At 31.9% G+C, this 10,349-nt stretch overlaps 1 pseudogene; it reads left to right on the top strand.

Moving 5' to 3' along the window:
- The first annotated feature begins 871 nt into the window (after positions 1-871).
- Positions 872-1,546, top strand: LOC109263975 (40S ribosomal protein S6-like; annotated as a pseudogene).
- The last annotated feature ends 8,803 nt before the right edge of the window (positions 1,547-10,349 follow it).

Below are 10,349 nucleotides of genomic sequence, written 5' to 3'. Positions count from 1 at the left end.
TTATACAGTATAATTTTTCTTTGACAAATGAAATTGTGTGTAATAGTGTTATCAATCTGTAGGTAAATGATTTTTTATTCATAAAATTGTATGAGAGGACCTATTTGGGGGAAATGATCCTATTTCACACTGTTATCAAAAATAAAATCAAATTAACTTAAAAACAAAAAAGTTTGAAAAATGTAAAACTATAGCCGTGCCTGGGTGGCTCAGTTGGTTAAGTCCCTGATTCTGATCCTGGCTCAGGTCATGGTCTCATGGTTCATGGGATTGAGCTCCACATCGGGCGCTGTGCTGACAGCACTGAACCTGCTTGGTATTCTCTCTCTCCTCTCTCTGCCCCTCCCTTGTTTGTGTTCTCTCTCTCTCAAAATAAATAAATAAACATTAAAAAAAGAAAAATGTAAATCTATAATATTATAGGATAATTTATTATTTTTTTCATAAAATACGTTTTGCAAGTTTAATTTGTTCTGAAGTCTAGTATAAATACTAGGAATTTGTAAACATGAGAGACCTTATCCCTGCTCTCATTAAAACAAAAAAAGATTGATCAATTCGACTAAAGAAAACTAACAAGTCAAATAATCAATACTTCTATACTTCAAAAGATATTTTACAAATGAAATATATATAACTAAAAGCCTAGAAGAAAATGTGTCCAACGAATATATAAAAATTCTATGCAGAATGCATCAAATATTTCTACAAAGTGAAAAAGGAAAAGGAAAAAAAAAACTTCCAAAAGAAGTTGAACAAAATATATGAATGGGTGGCTTTTACAAATACACCTTGTTTCCAAAATATATCAGAAGGAAGCCCATGCATGTCTTCATCTTGTGGCACCTTGGAGGTGGTAATCTGTTATAGGATGAAGCTGAACATTTCTTTCCCAGCTACAGCCTTCCAGAAACTTATTGAAGTGGATGATGAACTCAAAATTTGTACATTTTATGGAAGTATATGGCCACAGAAGTTGCTGCTGATGCTCTGGATAAAGAATGGAAGGGTTATGAGGTCTGAATCAGTGATGGCAATGACAAACAAGACTTCTCCATGAAGCAGGGTATCTAGACCCATGGCCATGTCCTCCTGCTGCTGAGTAAGGTGCATTCCTGCTACTGACCAAGGAGGCCTGGACAAAGAAAGCACAAATCTGCTTGGGGTTGCATTGTGGATGCCAATCTCAGTGTTCTCAATTTGGTCGTTGTTAAAAGGGGAGAAAAAGAATCTGCAAACTTTTCAATCTAAGATGATGTCTGCCAATATGTTGTAAGAAAGCCCCCAAATAAAGATAAGAAGCCTACAACGAAGCACCCAAAATTCAGCGTATTGTTACTCCATGTAACATCCGTGTGTTGCTCTGAAGAAACAATGTACTAAGAAAAATAAGGAAGAGGCTGCAGAATATGCTAAACCTTTGGGCAAGAGAATGAAGGAGGCCAAAGAAAAACACTAGGAACAGACTGGCAAGAGACAAAGGCTGTCCTGTCTGAGAGCTTCCACCTCTGAGTCTGAGTTCAGTGGGGGAGGAAAGATTTTCTAAGGGTAACAAATAAAATCAGACATCCAAAAAAAAAAAAAAAAAAAGCCCACGCCAGTTATATTCTTCAAATCATAATTAGCATCACATTCAAAAGTTTGGAAAAGATTTAAATGATAATATCTAATGTAAACAAAAATTATCACAGTAACATATGAGTTCAATTTATTCTCATCTGTATAAAATCCCATAATACTGCAATGCCACTTCGTAGTATATAACTTAAATGAGTGAACCAAGCTAAGCAGAAGGGCGTTATCTCATTTTCAGTGTTTACATTTGTTACAAGGGCAATGTAGTCTGGCATTATTTGGGAAGTAAAGTAACTGAATAAAATAGAAAATAATTTTCAAATGTGCCAGAAATAACAATAATTTTTCAAAATATTCTATCATGATATAATTGCTGGCTTCAAACTAGAGTACTAAAAAATGTTGAAGGTTCTCAGAGAAATGCGCATTTTAAAATAAATTCATATTCATATAAAATATTAAAGAACAGTTACAAAAAACCATGGCTAGTAAGAATATTCATCTTAATGCTTCAAGGTATCTTGATGTAAGTGTTTTTTAACCTTTGGCTTTGAAATTTCTGATATTAATTCCTAACTTCATTCTGCCATGTTATCAGTGTGATCAAAAGAAGGTATTTACTACCTCCATGAGAAAACTGGGGGACTAAATCGCTTCCACTGAATATGGCTGTCATGTGGTTTAAAGGAGTTCAAATACATGACAAGCTTAGGAAAATGCCTGATACACAGTAGCCATTCAACAAATGTTAGCTGTTATTATTTCTTTATAAAAAAAAGTAACATAGAAGAAAAAAGTGGCTGTCCTGAAGATGCATTCAAAAGCAAATTTATTTCTATAAAATCATACAGCTGCTATTTGCAGGTTTTATTTGAGCAAAAAAACAGGCATTAAGGTTAGAAAAAATTACATATGCGATATTTGCTTTTCCCTTTGCAAGTAATTACAATATGCCAAAAATATTATATCTTCCTCTTAGAGTACCCTTCCTACATCTATCCCTACACCTAGCACCAGACAAAATATGCTTCAATACTAATGTTCACCAGGGATTGGAGTATTATTCCATTAATTTATTTTCTGAAATACTCTTCATTTTCCAAGTTCTGTAACTACAGGAAAAACAACACGAAAAAGAGGTGGTTCAAATCTTCTACTGAATGATTAGTCGACAACTAATTTTATTTTCCAGTTAGCTAAACGTGAGAACAGTAAAATTCTTCTATGACTATTAAAAAAAGAAACAAAATAAAACACTGCTCTTTTAAGGCAACCATAATTAATTCACTTGAAAACACCATAATATTATTTCAAAGAATCATGAACACCTGGCTTTAAAAAGTAAATTTGATCATGATATTTTGATATTCTCTGTTACCCAAGATTTGGAATTTTGACTAAAATAAACTTCTATTCATTCATAAGACTCATAATAATATAAAACACCTATTCTTATGAGCAATATATGACCTAAACTTAAAAGTAATTTCTAAACTATATCTCAAAAGGATAATATTTATAAACATTATAATTAAAATTAGTATGTAAAAAATTCAAAAATCTTGAATATTAGCTTTTCTTTTTTAATGCTTTTTTTTCTATCTATAGTAAAATAGTATGGTAATGTTAAACTCAGCAGGTTGTGAAGGATCTACTTATTGAAAAACTATATAGAGATTTTTCCCAAATTATGAGCTGGGTACTTCCTTTGCAGTTACATGCTGAAAAGTGTCTGAATGACATTTGTCATTTCTTTCAAAATATGTTCATTTCACATATAATTTAGTCACATTGTTTCAACTTAGTAAATTGCACTATGTACATGATTTTCTGTTTTCATTGATTATAAAATGTTAAACTACATCCAATTCACTTTAAGTTCCCTACTAAAACCACAGCTCATTGTCTCAGATACTTTTCTTATTTGAGTTTTATTTTATAAGAGTTTCTGTAGAAACTTAGCACTTATAAAAAAGAAAGGCTTTGCATTTATAGGGAACTGACAACCCATTGTTGGAAATTATGTTCTACTTGTCATTTCAAAGAATCTCAGGGGTTTCTCTTTTTCAATATTTTAATGCTATATATTTTAATTTGGGATGCTTTATTTAGATGACTCTCAATTTCTCAGTAATTGTGGAATCTTCTCTAGAAGTAAAATAAACAAATAAATAATAACCCCAGAATATAACATTCTAGAATAATTTCCCTTTTTCTTTTGAATACTTTTGTTAACTAGAGATTCCTTTTACCTTCTTGAAAAACACATGTTCAATCATGTAAATGGGAAACAATCAATAGATGTTTATTCCAATTAAATTTATTGGAAGGACTTTGGATTTGGAAGCAGGAAACATGAGTCAAATACTGTCTTTGTACTAATAGCTCTATATATTTAGGAAAAATCTATATCCTTAATTTTTCTTCACTTATGAAGTCAAATTTGGGATAATTTCATTTTATATTTATTCAGCCATAATTTATTGATGTCCAGCTATGTTCCATTAAATGTTCTGGATGTTGCAGACATAGCTCTAAACAAAACAAAATACTTGTTCTCAAAAATCTTAATTCATTAGTGGGATAGGGGTAGAGAGGGACCAAATAAACAAAATCAAAAAGGAAATGGATATAATAGATTAGAATCAACATATTAGATGATAAAATTTATTTGAAAATAATAATAGAAAAATTATGGAGGGAACATTGGGTGGAGAGGAGTGGTCCACATTTCTTTGTTGTGAAAAATTATAAGAAAATTATATGTGAAAATCTTACAAATTCTAAAGCAGTAAACAAATATTGAGTTTTGTAACTATAGATATATGATTACATTATACATTCCACAGTTTAAAGAAAGATATTAATAAAGTTATAGGGACTTTATTCTCAGCTTATCTAGTTAAATCATAGCTGGGAGCTAAGTAAATAAAAAGAAGCTCATTTCCTGTCCCCTACCCCACAAAACATTGAGATTGCAAAATATTATTTCTTCAGCTAAGGACATGAAACATATAAACACTATGGGGCAAATTTCTAGAATTTGAAGTAAGTTATAGAGGAATGAATATTGGAAGAAAACAAAGCTAAATTAAGAAATGAAGAAACTCATAAGAAGCTGTATACAGATGTATGATTAAATGAACAGAAGAGGGGCAGGTGGGTGGCTCAGTCGGTTAAGCATTCCATTGTTGATATTCGCTCAGATCATGATCTCGCTGTTCATGAGATTGAGCCCTGCCTGGGGCTTTGTGCTGACAGCGTAGAGTCTGCTTGGGATTCTTTCTTTCCCTCTCTCTTTGCCCCTTTCCCACTTGCTCTCTGTCTCAAAATAAATAAATAAACAGTAAAACAATTAATGAACAGAAGAAAATACCATAACTAAAGAGAAACTAAGAGGCAGAAGAACATATGTTACATAGAGAAAAAGGACAGAGTAACACAATGTTGAGATCCTTACCTGGTCATTTTCTGTGTGTGTGTGTGTGTGTGTGTGTGTGTGTGTGTGTATGAATATACCTAAAATTTTTACATTATCCATGTAAACTGGAGTTTTTAGCAATTAATTTAATCACTGGAAAAGAAGTATTGTATTTTTTTAACTAGAATTTTTTTCTTGATATGCTTAAGGACTCTATTGTTTCTATATCTGATTAAAGATTAATTAACTTATGAAAATTGTTTTCAAGCTGAGAAATATTTATGAATTTCCTAGCTATAAATATGCTTCACATATAAATTATGCCTTAATTTATGAATGTGTTTCATAGAACATTAGAAAAGCTAAATTCTATAATAACTGAAAAATTTCTGTTTATGTTGTTCTCTATTTTTGTTTTTTTTTTTCTTCAGTTATCTGTCTAATGCTATAACTATATACTTACAAAGACTTGTTTTAAAATTTGAGAAAGTTAAATACTAGGGTGTAGAATTTACAAGGACATGTCAGTCATCTTTATTGTAAGATTTGACAATTTTGTAACTGACGTGGATATGTTTTCTCAAGTTTATAAACAGATTACTTCTTTAAGTTAAGGCCAACAAAGCCAAATTACAAAGCAAATATTCTCCATAAAGAAATAAAGGAAACCATTATGAACATTAAAAATATAGCTTTAATTAATTTATGTGTTTGGTCACAGAAGGCAGAGCTTGAAATGAGAGAAAATATGGCACAGACTTTAATAAGATTTAGTAGTTTTGAAGAATAATTGCTGAGAACTGAGTGGAAGTACCAATGATAAATTAAGGGTGTTAGGATCCTGAGATTTAAGTTAAATTTGAGAGTTTCTAGGAATGAAAATGAGATTTCATCTACTTTTTAGTTTTATTTAATCTAGGTTCTATTTTTAATTCTTACTCTTTTACTTGCCAAAAACAAAACAAAACAAAACAAAACAAAACAAAACCGTGCATTCAATGCTCTATGTGGACTAGATGATTTTGGAACTTAATCCAGTGTATTTTAGCTAATCAAAGCTATAGTTTCACCTGGGATTCAAATACTGGTCCTGCATCTTACCTGGGCTACCTTGGGCAAGTTAGAAATATTCACTGTGCCTCTGTTTCCTAACTTATTGAATGAGTATGATAATAGTACCTGTCTCTTAAGGTTGTTGTAATAATTCCATGAGCTCATCTATAAGATACTTGTAGCAGTATCGGGCTTATCTTGAGTACTCAGTGAACAATAACTGTAAGATGTTCGGTTCATACCTAGGAAGCTCCAAAAAGCATTTGGATTCATACTCTGTTACTTTAGTGAAGCAAGATCCTTAAAATTGACAATGATTTTTTTACATCTATCTCTTTTATTCTATTCTCTCAATAATATCACTTTAGTACCCTATTACATCATGTCTAGAAATCCATATGAAAGTGCCAATGTTTGAACATTTGCATCCTCAGAAACAACAATTTAAAATGATGCAATCTATGAGTGACTCTAATTCTTCATTCTGGCTTCAACTCCCAGCTTCCCTGTTCAATCTTCCTATTACACTGCTGCCACATTAATATTCTTTAAGTAAAATTTCATCCTGTTATTATTCCACCAAAACTCCCAGAGATACCCACGTGTCTACTGATATGTTAAAAACTTATTTGAATGTGGAACAGGATTCTCTAGAATTTATCCTAAATTTAAATTTTCAAGTGTAAGCTAAACTATTACTATTATTGTAATTCATGTTCCTTTTGCTCTGGGCAGCCCCTATTACTCCTTCACTTTTTCCTCTGTCTGCTGGATTCCCAGGAATATTTATTAATCTCAGGGACCCAATTCAAAAGAGAAGGTTTTTTTTTAATGAGTTTGGGTCGATGCTATCTTGTTTCATGATATACTTTTCAGTGTATTCCTTCCTCACACTGACTTGACAATTGGCTTGCCATTGCAAGTTAGGAGAAGAGATATTGGGAAGAACATACATGCAAATAGTATCTTTACCTAACATTTAGGGATGGACACTCTCCAAAACTTTTCCACCAAGATGTCTCAAAATCCTGTCACCTAGGACACATTTCAGTCCATTTAGCCTTTCACTGATTCCTGAATATTGTATAACTTTAATAGATAACACAGATATTAAATTCCTATAAATCATATGTATGAGATGTCTAAATAAAACATATAGCTGTCCTATGACAAAAGTGTTATAAAATTTTACTTAGTGGACTGATACATACAGAAGGTAATGAAGAATATTACTAACCATGACAGTTGCTAAATGGATAATGAAATAGAACAACTCTCTAAGGCAGCCAGATGCAGATACTAGCCTCTTATATTAGATTCTTTCTATTCTCCCACACTAATTCTATTACTATCACTATATTTAGCCTTGCTAATACTCTCTGTTCTCTGACTATGCCAATGTTCTCTATAATTTCGGATATTTCACTTTTCACAGTTCTTTATCTCAAATCTCTTCTTGTGACTTATAAAAATCTTACCCTCTAGGGGCTCCTGGGAGGCTCAGTTGGTTAAGCATCTGATTCTTGGTTTCAGGTCAGGTCATGATCTCACAGTTTGTGAGTTCAAGCCCCTGGGGGCTCTGCGCTGTCAGCCCAGAGCCTGCTTAGGATTCTCTCTGTCTCTCTCTCTCCTTCTGCACTGCCCCCACCTCCACTCACACACACACACACTCTCAAAATAAATAAGTAAACTTTAAAAAAACTCTTACTCTCTTTTAAGGCCAATAAAGGATCTGTAACCCAAGAGCAATGCTTTCAGACTCAAAAATTTCCTGTTTAGAATAATAAATTATATAATGACAATGAATAAAATAATATTGAAATTGCAGTAATATTTGCTATTCATCAGAGTTTATATAAATTCCAAGTTCCCATAATCTCATTATTCTTGAGTACGGTGAAATGATGTTATTTTTAAATTAGTAAATAATTGACTTTTTACTTGCATGGAAGTCAATTTGTTTTTGTTTTATAATTTCAAGTCACGAATCTGATACTGCATATCATTATAAATTATTAAAAATACAAAAAAGCTCTTAATTAACTTATATATTATAATCTCTTCTGTACCTTTTTAGAATTTACCTACAGACTACAGAGTCTAACATGAGTTATATGACTAATAGAAAATATTGTTAAACAAAGGGTAAATGAAAACATTTTTAATGGTTGTCATTTTCACTATTATATATTTTTACTATATAATACTATATAATGCTATATACTATATAATTATAATTATAATTTTTACTATTATAATTACTAACTGATAATAAAACAGAGATTGTAAGAGATACAAAAATATTAGAAAGACAAATCCAAATTGTGTGTTATGTTAAAAAAAATAATTACGCAATTAAAAAAATGACACTCTAGTTGACCCAACAAGTCAAAACTGTGGGTGATAATCTATTATGTGTAGGATACAACTGTAGCCAAATAGTTCTTCAAACCCTGTGTTGAAGCATTCATTTTATGAAATGAATCTTAGATACTTTTACCTTCCCAGTATTCATTCTTCACCTTTCTGGAAACAGCATCACAAAAAAAAAAAAAAAAAAAAAAAAAAAAAAAAAACTGGAAAATGAGATTTTTCTCATAGACACAATCTTCCTAGAACAACAATAGTTAATTAACTGCCTTCCTTACTGCTTCTGTTTGGCCCAAGTTATATTAGTCATATGTCAGTAATATTAGTTCTCACCGAAATCTGAATTCTGAGCAATAACGTAAAGACAGAAAATAGATGCCTCTGCATACTCTAAAGAAATTCTCCACTAATGCTTGTTAATTAGACCCTACTGATGCCTTGGTTATTGCCATTTCTTCTATAATGCTCTTCAAATTACCCTCAAATTCTTTGAGGTATTACACATCCTTTCAATAAATTCCTCATTTTCTTATGTTAATAGAGCACACTTCTGTCACTTGTCATTGAGGGATCCAAATTAGTATACCATAAAACAGATGTTTATCATCTGGCAAAATAGTCTAATAGGTGATTTCACACATTGCCTTTATATTCTAAATGGTTAACTAGACAATTCAGTAAGTAATCTAAATAGGCTTTTTTAAAAAAAAGTTTATTTGTTTTGAGAGAGAGTGAGAGAGCAAGTGGGGGAGGGGCAGACAGAAGAGGGAGAAAGAGAGAATCCCAAGCAGGCTTAAGCAGGCTCCGCACCGTCAGCGCAGAGTCAAATGTAGGACTCGAATTCACAAACCGTGAGATCATGACCTAAGCAGAAACCAAGAGTCGGACACTTAGCCAACTGAGCCACCTAGGCGCCCCTAAGTAGACATTTTAATGTGGTAGTTAAGAGCATGGCCTCAAGTCAGACTGTCTGATTTTGAATCATGGATTAACCACTTACTAACTGTATGACCCAAGCCTCACATGTCAGTGTCTCAATTTTCTTAAAACTCTAACAAGGAAAATAATACACTCTAAAGATATTTTGAGGAGAAAGTATGCTAGTAGATTTGAAGTTCCTAAAAGAGAGCCTGAACATTGTAAGTGGCTAATAAATGATAATGGTCTTTTAAAAAATCATTGTACAGAATGCAAGCACAGATCTATTGTCGAAGGTGTTTCAGTCTCATTATGGTAAGGTCACACTGATCTACCCATACAAGGTAGATCTTAAGCCTTCAAGAAAGTGAAGGCAATGGTCCAGCCCTGGAATTCTACATTCTTGACCTTCTGCATTAATGCAAAATACCACTAGTTGCATATTATCAGATGTAAACAAAAATTGTGATAAAATCTAGGCGATATGAATAAGAACCATAATTTCCCCACAGAGTTCTTTAGGAAGAGCTTGACAATTCTGTAAGGAGAGGAGTGTATTTCTTTTGAAACATACACACATAAATTTTCTTCTTATAATTTTCAACAGTACATCTGGGATGAAAGTAAACATAATTCAGTTGCTCCTTAACAGTACTGTAATTCTATTTCATTTGAGACAGAGATGCAAAATATATTAGATGTTTCCTAATCATACTTTTCATAGGAAATACAAATCTTTCACTTAATGAAAAAAATGCCAAAGTAATAATATTACAGAATTTTGATACTGTATAATATGCTCATAACTTGCTAAATTAGAATTATTTGTTATTCATGTGTTTTCATGGAAATAAGATGAACTCTAACTGAAAAAAGCATGTGCTCAATTTGTTGCAAGGATATTGTAGGTGACAAATTGTAACTAAAATTTCTGAAATGTTCGTAGTATAAAATAAAAAGTCTCCAATATTTATTTTGTTCTATATGTGTCAACATAATTTTATCTTGTAAA

This window comes from Panthera pardus, unplaced genomic scaffold (assembly GCF_024362965.1).
Source record: "Panthera pardus isolate Hobbes unplaced genomic scaffold, ASM2436296v1 HiC_scaffold_1, whole genome shotgun sequence".
NCBI lineage: Eukaryota > Metazoa > Chordata > Mammalia > Carnivora > Felidae > Panthera > Panthera pardus.
Note: the sequence above shows the minus strand (reverse complement) of the source record. Positions and strands in the feature narration are given on the sequence as shown.